The following is a 13,155-nucleotide window of genomic DNA, read 5'->3' on the forward strand; positions in this document are numbered from 1 at the left end:
AAAAAAATTAAAATGGTAGGGGGCATCAGCTCCCAGCCACGTTGCTTTGCAGTCTCTCCCCCTCTTTAGTGAGCAAAGGGTTAAGTCCTGTGTGTATATGTGCACACAGTAGCACTTAAATTGTGTGTAACTGCAGCCCATGTGCAGTTGCATGTGGTCTCTCTGATGGGTATTGAAAAAGCCACAGTGTCTGGAGGCTCCTGTGTGCATCCAGTCCTGAATCTAGATTGTTGCTCTGTGTGTGTGTGTGTGTGTGTGTGTGTGGGGGGGGGGGGGGGTGTGGGTGTACGGTCACACACTGAGGGTGTGTAACTGCAGCATAGGCACAATTGCCTCTTTCTGGGTGTATTTTCAGATCGAGAGACATGCACAGGCGATGGAAGGGTACGTGCACCTTCCTTGCTGCCTTACACACCAGCCTTGTGTGTGTTTGTCTGTGTCTCAGTCTTCCAGCCTGGCTAGAGACTGCACATGTGTACACACACACACAGACACACAGCTTGTGTGTTGAAATCCACTGGGTGGCATGCTTGTGTTTGCTTGGTCACTCTTTGGAAGGGAAGGCGAGGAACGGGACAGACTGGTGTGGAGCTTTGCTGGATGTGTGTGTGTGTGTTGGTGTCTATCAAAGTCTTCCAAGCTGGCTAGAGACTGTACATGTGTACACACACAGACACAACTTGTGTGTTGAATCCCACTGGGTGAGCATGCTTCTGTTTGCTGGGCCATGCTTTGGAAGGGAGAGTGAGCAAGCGGACAGACTGGTGTGTAGCCTTGCTGGGTCTATATGTGTATGGGTGTTTGTATGTCTCCACAAACTGCAGCATCTCTGTATCTCCCCCCCCCCCCTCCATTGCATCCATCCACCCCCCTTGTCTCAGTGTCAATGTCTGTGCCAGGCTTATATTGATCAAAACCGAGCCTAATAGAGTCCGGGAGGAAGAGCGAGGGTGTCCCCAAGGAGATGGTGTTCTCTTGGTTTAATGGATCACCCCGTTTTATGTTTGCAGAGTGACAACCAGAAGCTTGTCAGTCAAAATGCTTGGGTTTCGCAGACCACTCCTTGGGGAGAAAAGAGAATAGCCCACAACTGTCCTAGAATGAAATGAGAGATCTTCTGTGTGTGATACATGAATGTGGAGCATCATAGATCAGGGATGGAAGCTCCAGGATGGTAGGAGGTACTTTGGGAGGCAGAGATTATGCTCAACTTTATTCCAGTTGTCCTTTCAATATTTATATTTGTGAAAGGTGGAGGATGCGCCATGCTCTAGAGGAACTTGATATGCACGAAAGGATTCAAGCATTCAGAGAAGAGGATTAGGAAGATGAGATGCAGCAGATACACAGTTTTAGTGTGCATGCGAAAGAGTGATATGGGGAGGTGGGCTTGAACCTACAGCTTAGGTACTTAAAGCTCAGGGTTGCAAGAAGGCTGGTAGTGAGATCCCATAAATGGAAGGATTTGTTCACCTCTGTTGGAAAAGCAAGAGTGGGACCCCATCCCATCCAGAGATGAGGGTGGGCTTTGCACAGATTTTGGTGAAGAGTTCAGAGGCGTGGGTGGGTGATGCAAAGGGAGAATTTGCACAGACTCTAGGTTGGTGTGGAGAGATGCAGGCGTCCGGCTGTTGGGAGTCATGGACCTGCATGCACACACATGCATGCACAATCTGTGTCTTTCTTTCCCCCGCAACTCTCTCACACACAGGCTCACACAGGCATGCAGCCCCACTGCTGATCACGTCTTGCTGCTGCATGGATGTTCACCTCTCCGACACTGTGACTAGCACACAAAGCACCCAGAGTTTTCCTCACAGATGTCCTTTCGCTTTGGGTCTCTCTCACACAGTGTGGCGTTTGTCTCTCTTTTTTCTTTTTCTCTTTGATTTACACAACCCATGCACAAGGGGTATGCCTATTCACACACATGCACGCACATGGCTGTTTCTCTCACTGGCGCACAGAGAATCCCTTGCATTTTATTTTACATTCTGCTGGTCTTTTGCCCTATGCAAGCATCAAGACATCCCTGGCTATTCCACAGAAGCTGGGCTTTTGGAGAGAGTTTACACAGAGGAATCCTCAATGCCTCCTTCTCTCATACACACATGCACAAACATACATAAAACACCACCTGGGTTGTCTGTTTTCCCGCCACCATTGCTTGGATACGCATGCAGTACAATTAAGTTTCCTTATATATTTTCCTCACTTCCCTACAAACACCACCTCACAACCCAACATTTCACCCCAGTGCACTAAAACAGGGGTTTTCACTTGTGATTCCCCCTCACAGCACACATACACACAACCCTCCCCATACGATGCTTCCTTGGATGCACACAGGCTTCTCCTAACTATCGCATCAGGCAATTGCACATTGATACCTGCAAACTCCTTTCAAAAGCAGAACAGTTTCTATTTTTAATGTTACCCAAATGTTACCAAAGATCCGCTTGTACATAGACCAAACAGACACAACAACACACACATCTGCATAGGGTTGATTCCTTTGGAAAGCACAATCTTCTGGTTGCAATTTTCCTTCCCAGCTTGATCTGATACATTTTGTACCATTGTCCGATTGCATATGCATGTGTGTACTGATGTGCACATATATCATGGCCAGGACCTTCGTGGCCAGCAAAAAGAGAGATTGGGGATTGCCTTTCCAGTTCCTTTCCTCCCTTGCAGTGTGCCTTGCTTGTTGTTTTCCCTCTAGCTGTTGGTGTGTGTGTATGTGTGGGTTTGTTTCTTTGGGGAGTTCTTTAGCACTCAGTAGGAAAATGCTTTGCACACTCCATTCCCCCTTCTTCCCCTCCCCTTATATTGCACTTTGCATGTACTCAGAACCCCAGGGAAAACAGGATGAGATAGTGCTGCAGGAAGGAAGAAAGAAGGGAAGGGTCCACCTGGCGTTGTGTTGGTGTTGTGATAAACAGGAGAGGGTTGGTACAGCTTAGGAAATAGCTTTTGGGGTCCATGTATGGGGTGGAAAGAGAAACTCGGACTCTCCTGTGTGATATTGGGAACATAGCAAGACTGTGTTGGGGTATGCAAGGGAGCGTGTTGCATATGAGTGAGCTGCGCCTGCCCTTTGGGGAGCTGGGCTTGTGTGTCTGTGCAATTGAGTGTGTCCCCCTGCTTGTACATTTTGCTGTGTTGGTGAGACAGGGGCGACGTGCAAGCGTTTTGTCTTGCACCAGTTGCAGGGACAGAAAGAGGGAGCAAATGAAGCAAGCTTTTGGAGCTTTAATGTGGCAATGTGCATCTGAAAACAGCAATTTCTGTGCATCCGGGAGAGGCAAGGGAGTGTGAAAGTGTGCGCTTAGAGATGTGTGTTCCTGATGTGTGTATATATTTGCATGCTGGGAAAGTCTCTCCCCCCCCTCCCCAGAACAGCCTCAAGGGAAGGAGGATGAGTTATACCTTGTATCTACATGCATTTTGTGTGCGTGTGTGCATTAATACTGAGACTTAAGGATGCACCCCAGAGTGCTACCGATGTGCATGCTCATGAACCGTACAGTGTTGAAAGGAGGAAGACATATCCTGACTCCCCTTCTTGAATTTTTGAGAGCGTATGTGGAGGAAGCTGTTTAGGAAACTGCATAATCTCCTTAAGGCAGGAATAGAGATTCAGACAACAGTCCTGGTCTTGTTTCAGAAATATGTGTGTGCACATGTGCCTTCAAGTCGCCTGTTGGCTTATGGCGACCCCATCAATCTCATTGGATTTTCTTATACAAGGAATACTCAAAGGTGATTTTGCCAGTCCCTTCCTCTGAAATACACCCTACAGCACCTGGTGTTAATTGGCGGTTTCCCATCCAAGTACTAACCACGACTGACCCTATTTAGTTTCTGAAATGAGACAGGATCTGAAGCCTTTGGGATATGCGTATGTGCCTTTGAGTCATGGCTTGGCTTATGGCAGGTTCATGAATTTCATAGGGCTTTCATAGCCAAGGGATACTTAGAGGTGGTTTTGCCAATTCCTTCCTCTGAAATAGAGCCTACAGCACTTAGTATTTGTTGGTGGCCTCCCATCCAAGGACTAACCAAGGGTGAACCCGCTTAGGTTCTACATTCAAACAGGATCCGGTGCCTTCAAGGCTGTAAACCAACCCTTCCTTTTCTCCCTCCATGAGAAGTTGACTTTAGGTAGTCTTTCTTTGCTTCTTGTTTTGGGAAATGATATGAACAGCAGGGAAAATTGCATTTGGACTGAATGAGAGAGCTGCCTCTTCCTATTGAGTACACTCTGTGCATGCCCAGAGGTCTGGGTGGTGGAGCATTCCTGCATTTCAAAATCCTTACGGCTTGAACCATGGCCTGCTTAGATCTATTTGCTTTGAGGCAGGGAAAGGACATGATGTTGGGATATATAGTAGGCCCTTGGTATTCACTGGGGTTTGGTTCCAGGACCCTCTATGGATACTGAACTCCATGGATGCTCAAGTCCCATTAAATATGACAGAGTAAAATGGTGTCCCTTATGTAAAATAGCAAAATCAAGGCGCATATATATATATATATATATATATATATATATATATAGTCAAGCTGTGAATACTTGAAGTTATGGCTAAAGAAGCCATGGATACAGAAGGCCAACTGTATTGGGAAACAAGGAATGAGGATGAGGGCAGGAGATGTCTTGAGAAAGGGCAAAGCAGATTGAAAGGTTATGGGATAACAACATTAAATGGGATTATTTTCCGAGTATGAAGGGGACGCCAGGCTAAGAGGGGCATAGAAAGACGGTTCCTCCACCCATAAGGAATAAAATGTGTATGCACTACTGTCTTATTTGGGAAAGGGGTGTCAAATATAGACCCAAAGGGGGTCTTCTTGTCTTGCAAAATGCATCTCCTATGAAGATACTGTGTCTCCCAGAAGGGGGAGCTCCGACTCTGTTAAACTGGGGTTCGGAGACAAGGTTTGCCAATGCCAGCTGTATGCCAAAGCCATTCCAATTCCTGTTGGTTTTAGACCTCGCTCCCCTCAAGCCTCTTCTTTTTTTCAAAGGAGTGGGCACCCAGTTTGGCCAACCGTCTCCATTTTTCCAATAAAGCAAAGGAGATGGCATCAGGCTGTGAGCTGGGGAGAAAATCAACACAAATCAGCAACATATACATTGCCTTGTTGTAGCTGGGAGCTATTTATATTCCTCTTTTTTGGGGGGAAAAGAAGAGTGTGGGCGGCTGGGAGGGAGACAAGGGTTGTGTGGAACTGACAGCGCCTTTCGGTTTTAATGCCTTTCCAGAGCTAGAACTAGAGATGGAAAGACAGGGGCCGGTCCTGTCATTTGGAAGAAGGAGGCAGTTGCCTCGGGCAGCGGATGCTGTGTGGGCGGCAGACAGCAAAGACTGCAGAGTGGTCATAGTAGCATCTGTTTTCTTTCCATCACTTGCTCACTTGCCCTCATATGGCAAGGAAGGGTCCTGTCTGTTGTGGGTTGAAGAATGCTTAGTCTAATTGGGTTGTGATGATGGTAATGGAGAGATGTAGCCTTGTTTTTCACCTCTTGGCTCAGCCCTAACTGAGCATAAATATTTAAGGAGAGCCCCTTTGGATTAGGCTACACTTCCACCCTCTCTCCTCTTTCCAATATTGAGCAACTCAATGTTTCCAGGAAGACCACAACCAAAAGGACAACCTTGTAGGGCCTACTTGGTGGCTGCTCCCAAGTTCTCAAACTCCCTTCTTAGAGAGGCCAGACTGGCCACTTCCTTGCAGGAGGCAAGCAGGCCAAAACCATTATATCCCAACAGGCTTTTGGGAACAGCTAGTGCCCCCAAACCTGTTGGAACAAAAAGGACGTCCAGAGCATTCCCTGATGGACCTTTACTTTTGAATGGATACGTTTGAGATTGCAGAGACTGTTTAGTGTTATTTTAAGCATGACTTCTTACTTGAGCATTGGGCTATGGGGACTTTCTGATAGTTTAGCGCTGAGTGGAAGGTGTCCATTCTGGAAGGGGAGACATCCTCAGCAGATCCACAGATCCATTCCATGGCAAGCAAGGCAGTAGGTGGTTGCAACTCTCACTGCTTTGCTATTATTTTAGTCACTTTCATGCAGAGTTTCCTCCAAGGTGCACCAGGGCCTTCATGGTGGATGTGTCCTCCTCCGTGGTGGCAGAGTATTTCTACCTGATCCAAACCCATCTGAAATTTAGATCATTTTGGTCTATCTGCAAAAGCTTGGTGGATATGGAGCTCGGGGCCTTTTTAGTGGTGGCTCCACATTGGTAGAATTGCACAAATGTTTGTGCAGCTCCATCCTTATAAGTTTTGAAAGGAAGCCTTCTGTTTAAAATTTCATTCTGTGTTATTAGTAATTGCATTCCTATCTCTATCTTTATCTCTGTATCTAATCTATATCTATATCATCTGTCTATCTATATATTTAAATTGTTGGTTTTTTAGAGGTGTGAATACTTTCATTTTGAGAATGGAAAGCTTTGCACCTTTATATTATGATAATAAAGAGAGGCAGTGTGGTGTAGTGGTTTGAGAGTTGGACTAGGACACTGGGAGACCAGGGTTCGAATCCCCGCTTGGCCATGAAAACCTTCCGGGTGACCTTGGGCAAGTCACACACTCTCAGCCTCAGAGGAAGGCAATGAGAAACTCCTTCTGAACAAATGATGCCAAGAAAACCTCATGATAAGTTCATTTTAGGGTTGCTGTAAGTCACAAATGATTTTGAAGATGCAACAATTATGATAATGCGGTTATTGCTTAGGGGGCTTTAAGTCGAGAAGGATGACTTGAAGAACCTGTTCATACATGAATAAGTAACCAAACTCAGCCAGCCTTCAGTACATGTTAAGATGAGAATCTTGTTCAGCTCAGTATTTTTTCTTCTTGAGGACTTTCCAGCATTTTGCAGACATCTCCATAAATTCGATGAGAAGAACCTAAGGTCTCCATAGCAAGAATTCAATGAGAAGAACATGATATTTCCATAGCCTTCAGTGCATGTTAAGATTAGAATCTTGTTCAGATCAATCCATATCTATATGTATTGAGGACTTTCCAGCATCTTGCAGATGTCTCCATAAATTCATTGAGAAGAACCTGAGATCTCCATAATGGGAATATGCGAATTTGACCTGTACAGTTGAGTGTTCAGTTTGTTTATTAGAAAGAGCATATTAACACTTGCAAATTTCTTGGGAAAGTCAGATAAAAAGAATGTGAGATCTAAAAGGAAAGGGATGGCAAGTGAAATTAACTGATGCTGAACAAAGGTGGGGACCCCAGCGTTCCCAGAATTCCATAGGATAGAGCCATGACAGTTGAAGCAGTGTCGAGGTGCATTGGTTCTGCAGTGTGGCAGCATCCAAAGACAAAAGCTTGCTCCCATATTTACCACATATGAGAGAGAGAGAGAGAGAAATCCTGGGAGCAATTGTATCTCCAGCTTAGACATGGAAGTCACGTCCCTGCGTCCTGTGATGAACTTCTCCCTTTCCTGCTGAAGCCCCTTGAGATGTTCTCCTTGATTGTTCTCTCCTCCACTTGCCTTGATTGGTTTTGTCTCACTTGCCTTGATTGGTTTCCTGGCGAAGGAGAGCATGACATCTCACGACCTTAACATTCATCTTCCTCCATTTCCTTGCTTTTTCTTCATTCAACCGGTGTTTGTGATGCGGGGAAGGAAGCAAAGGTGCCCGGCTTTTCTCTCCCTTTGTATGAAAGCCCATTCAGGATCCCCTTGCCCAGCTCTCACGTGGGTTGGCTACTCAGTCCTTTGATGGATGCCACCTTTGTAGGGGCTTCTGAATCCTTGGCTCTGGTGCAACTTTTCGCAGACCAGATGCCAAGTGGCATTAATTGCGCGGCTGCCAGGGAGGGTGAGATTTCAGCCGCTAGCCAAAAAAGGGATGGCAATGTCTCTGATTCTTCTTAAAGCTGAATCCACATATTCTAGGGGGTGGGATAACAGTCTAGCAAACACCATAGAGCTGGAGAATGTTTTGTCAAATAGTGCTTCTTAAGATCTCTAATGTGGGGTGACTGCATTTTGTGCCCCAGTGTGCCAGGTTGCTACCATATTTGTGCCCATTGGTTAAATTGCTTTTTGTTTTCTTTTTGGCTTGTCACTTTGAATACCTGTGTTATAGATCAGCTGATCCAACCCATTGCTTGATGCTGGAAATCCATAGCTTAATTTCCAGCAGATGGCTATCCAGTCTTTGCTAGATGGTGTCCAACAAAGAAAAGTTCTGGGTGAGTGGACTTTCATAAAATCATAGAGTTTGAAGAGACCTGAAGGGTCACCCAGTCCAACCCTAGTCTGCCGTGCAGGAATACACAATCAAAGCATCCCCAACAGAGATGGTCATCCAGACTCTGTTGTAAAATTCCCAAAGGAGGAGACTCCATCACCCTCTGAGGCACCGTCTTCCACTGTCAAACAGCTCTTAACCTCATGAACTTCTTCTTATTGTTGAGGTGGAATCTCTTCTCCTGTATTTTGGATCCACTGCTCTGTGTCCTAGTCTCTGGAGGAGCAGAAAACATGCTTTCTCCATCCTCAACATGACATCTGTTCATAGTTCAGTGGCACTGTGTAGCAATAAACAAACATATTCTTCAGAGTGTGCCTTTAAGACAGCCAGCTCTTGGCTTAGAAGTCAGCAAAGGAGAGGATATTGCAAAGTCAGTTCACAAGAGCTTAAACCAGGTGGGTCAAGGTAGGAGAACACAATGTTTGGACATCAGCTCACAGAATTCTGTTCAATTTCTATTTCAGAAAAGCCTCTCCTAGGGCTAAATGGATCCATCATAATGGAAATGCTCCACATACTCTGTAGAGGGCATTTGGGGACCGGTTTTGACCCTTGGGGAGGCACAAAAGTGACTCTGGGGTTTGCTTGCAGTCAGCAGCCCAATCTTGGCCCAACCTTGGCATATCTGCAAAGAATGTTTATTTCATGATGCTTTTGCTTCATCTTGCTAGTGTTGGTTTATTTGGTTCTGGGAGGCTGCTGTCTCAGGGTCTGGCAAATGACAGGATGGCATGATTTGGAGGGCAGGGTTGTGTGTATTTTGGCCTACCCTACACCTCCCAGCAAAGCAGTCCTGCAATGAAGGGCAAGGCCCTAGTGCCAATGCCAACCTAATTGGATCAATGTGAAGAGTCAACATTTTTGGTTCTGAATTCTGGGTTTCAGCCCTAGATTTCAAGGAAGCATCTAAGGTGCAGAAGACACTTTGAGGCTAGGTTCCAATCCCTTCAAAGTTTGGATTAAAACCAGGAGCAGCTAATCTGCTCGGGGTTTTTTAGTCCAAGCTTCCCAGGAGTTCCTGAACCTATTTTGGGGATAGAATTTGACATCGTATCTAGCTCCTTCAAAACCTAGAATGGATATGCCCCTTACAGGCACTCTCCACTGTTGATTCCCTTGGAGGATCTGCGGACAAATGCCATGCCGTTGGTTACTGGATGCAATTTTAAAAAAAGAAGAGACACATTGTAATTCCATTATACTAATGGGACATTGCTGTGGAAATGCAAATTAAATGAGTTTGAAACACACACACAAACACATACACACAATGGGAGGAAAATATATTGTTATTTAGCCTAGAGGGCATGTCTGGTGATGAGAGGAAATTCTTTAAGGTTGGGATGGAAGGATGCCAAGAGAGCCTTTCGAAATGGAACACCAAAAAAACCCTTTCAAGAGGAAGGCAGGAGGAAAGAGCATCCGTCTGGAGGAGAAGCCAAATTCCCCGCCGTGGGAGGTCATAAAAGCACCACCAAAGTGAAACCCATAAAAGTTCAGTGTCTTGATATCGGTTAATTCTGCTCAGCGCTCTGTAATTAAGGAGGAGGGTTGCGTTGCAGATTGTAAGAGGACCCAGTTGCTGAAACTAGACAAACGTGTTGTGTGTTCCCCCTCTTGGTCTTTCCTTTCTTTGCATGCACCAAATGGAAATCTAAAGATGGCAGGGGATGGCTTTCTTCACCAGGGACAGGACTACCATAAGATGAAATGAAGCAGTTGCTTCAGGCAGAATCCAAAAGGTGCCAGCAAGGAGCCCACCTTCCACCTTCCAAAATGGCTGGCTGCTTCAGGAGAACACCGACTCCTCCTTGGCTGGCATTGTACTTGGGACTTTTGTCTTCATAAATGGCCTTATCTATGTGCAAAATTGAATTTAATAGTTTTGTAACATCCCTATTCTCCTAGGGGCTGCTGTGACATTGTAATGTAGAGGGATCTGTTGAGAAGCAGTGGAACAATTATGTGTCATGACCCAATGCGAAATGGCCACTCATGCCCATTGGCATGTTTCCTGATGCACATCTGGATATCATGCTAAGAAGTGCCAGAACACCCTAGGAATGTTCAGTACCCACCAGAAGATCTTTTTCTAAATCCTTCCACTCCACGGTGGGTTCATTTTGGTCGCCATTGGATGACAGGCTTTTGACTTGTGGTTTGGGCAGAAGCCAAGAAGCTGTTCATCTCTTTGCGATTGTTGCATTGCCACAGATATAAATTTCCCATTGCCTGATGTCAGCTGAAACAAAATACTTTCGGCAGAAATAATTCACAGTTGCAACTGCGAATCAAGCGATAATTTGCTCGGAACAGTGTGTGCTGCCCTAGTTTTTAAGCACAGACGTAAATCAGGTGCGGCTTGCTTATTTATTTATTTTGGGTGTCTGGTGTGCTGCTCAGAAGGACTGTCACCAGTGATAGAGGGCCTGTTTCACATGCGGAGGGTCCCAGATTGAATTGGGGACCTCCCACTAAAAGTAGCAGATCAGAGGAGATGGAAAAGGCCTCAAATGAGACCCTGGAGAGATGTTGAACAGACAGCCTTGATTTACTTTAAATTGGTGGTTCTCAAACCTCCAGATGCTTTTGGACTTCAGCTCTCAGAACCCAGGCCAACATAAGAAATGGGTTTTAGAGGTTCTAGGAGGCAGAACCCCAAATACTAGGAGGACCAAAGATTGTGAACCACTGCTTTAGATAAAAAGGGGGAATGTTTGGCCTTCCAGGGGTGGTTGGACTGCAACTCATATCAACCTGCTGTGTGTGGTCAGTGGTGAGCAGTCATGGGATTTGCAGACCAAGAACATCTGAACTGGGACAGTTGTCCACTCTTGAAATAGAGGATATCTCCAACACATGACTATCCTAGGAGGAACATGCAGGTCATTCTGACCATGGACCATCCTAAACATGGCCCATTTAGCCAGTTTCATTATCTCATCTCCTTGTCCTTCAGATGACAAAACATATCTCTCATCCCCTCTTCGGGAGGACTGGCAGTGTGACATATTATAAAGTGGAAACCAGTGGCAACCAGTGGCTTCTAAATCAGAGGTTGTGTGAAGCCACTCTGGAATTTGGTTTGGAGTTATCCAAGATATGTTCACCTTTTTACCTCCTTGAGATTAAAGCCTGGCATGGATTCGCCAACCCACTGACATGGAAGCTGCCAGCTAGAGGTATTCCTGTGGCAGGCACAGTCCTGATCAGTCCTCTGTCATCCTATTTTCCCCCCAGCTGCATTAAAAATGTCCCCATATCTCTCTCCTCATCCCATGTCCTCCTTGTTGTACTCATTATGTTTCAGTTTCTGCAAACTGTCTTCAAAATGCAAAAGATATTTTGCAGTTGCTAACTCAGCAAGTAAGGAGAGGAGAGGAAGGGAGAAAATCTTGCCCTTCCCAGTAGACTCAGGCAAAAGCAAGCTGTTGCAGCTTCTCCTAGCTTATCTGTCCTTCTTTGTCCATTACTTTTGTCGTCTTGACTGGACTTTGATGTTGCTTGGCCACATGGGCCCTGGTTTTTATCTCCGAAATGTTGGAAACCATGCAATTCATGGCCGAGCCAGCTCCCATCCGTGACATTTGCTTGCACAGTCAGAGTTTTGAGGCCGGAGGGCAGGTAGCTGCTTATTGATTTGCTTCGTGTTTAATTTTGCAAAAGCCCTCCTGCCCTGCTCTTTAGCCAGAAAGGCTCCCGGATTGGTTGAAAGATTAATGCAAACAAGAAAGTCCTTGCCCCAAGGCCTTCTGATCAAAAGGAGAGGTGACAGAGAAAGGGAACGGGAAGGGTAAGGATTTGTTTGCTGAATTTAGTAGCTAGGATTTTGACAGAATCTATATTTGGAAGGAAGGCTGCTCTATATTATGTTCTTCCCAGGAACAGCTATCTTTAAGACATCAACAGCCCATCCTCACCCACATTCACATTCATCACCCAGCATCTCTTGGAATATGTTTATAGGCATGCACAACCTGCCAAAGGCTAGGCAACAGAAACATTATTGTACTTGTTGTTGTTGTTGTGTGCCTTCGAGTCTTTTCTGACTTATGGCAGCCCTATCATGGGGTTTTCTTGGTAAGTGTCATCAGAGCAGGTTTACCATTGCCATCCTCTGAGGCTAAGAAAGTGTGACTTAACCAAGGTCACCCTGTGGGTTTCCATTCCAAAAACGTACCCGCCAACATTTCACGGGTGAAATCTGGGACACGTGTGGCCAAGGGACATCAAGACTGGGGTCGAGATGGCAAAAAGTGATGCATGGGGAGAATAGACAAGCTAGAAGAGGATACAGCAGTTTGCTTTTGCCCAAGTCAACTGGGATGAATAAAATTCTTCCTCCACCACTCTAGAAATCTCCAGGTTCTCCAGGTCAACTCTGCAGTCAATTCCTGCCAGAATTTGATCATAGGATCATGCTGGAGGACCTACAAATGCCCAGAGAAGTATTTTAGGATCTCTGGCATAACTCTAGGGGCAACTTCCAGCAGAATTGCCCTGGAGGACTTAAACATATCAAAACCATAAATAATCAAATCTGCAAAAGTCAGAGTCGCAAATGTGGAGGGCTGACTGTGCTTATAAAAGAGGTTCCCAAATGCAGGACTCAGTTTTGGCACCTCTTCAGTCTAGATTGAGATGAGATTCAAAGGTGATGCTGCTACAGGAAGCAAAGTCATAGAAAGAGAATACTAATGGGAAGAGGTATGGAAGTGAAGGGAGCATCAAGTTTCTGTTCTGAGCAGATGGGAAAGGATGAAAGTGAAGCAGTTGCAGAGAAGGCAAGAGCTGGGACTTCAAGAATCAGATGGCGAGGAGAAGCGGAGTGGGTTGGGGGGGGATC

At 45.7% G+C, this 13,155-nt stretch overlaps 1 protein-coding gene across 1 annotated transcript in view; it reads left to right on the plus strand.

Annotated features, from left to right (window-relative positions):
- Positions 1-745: 745 nt before the first annotated feature.
- Positions 746-13,155, plus strand: part of BRINP1 (BMP/retinoic acid inducible neural specific 1) — a 63,796-nt gene continuing 51,386 nt past the window's right edge. Inside the window, exon 1 of the mRNA XM_042480170.1 lies at positions 746-764. The gene's annotated coding sequence lies outside the window, so the exon portion shown is untranslated. The remainder of the gene's footprint in view (positions 765-13,155) is intronic.

This window comes from Sceloporus undulatus, chromosome 7, assembly GCF_019175285.1.
Source record: "Sceloporus undulatus isolate JIND9_A2432 ecotype Alabama chromosome 7, SceUnd_v1.1, whole genome shotgun sequence".
Taxonomy (NCBI): domain Eukaryota; kingdom Metazoa; phylum Chordata; class Lepidosauria; order Squamata; family Phrynosomatidae; genus Sceloporus; species Sceloporus undulatus.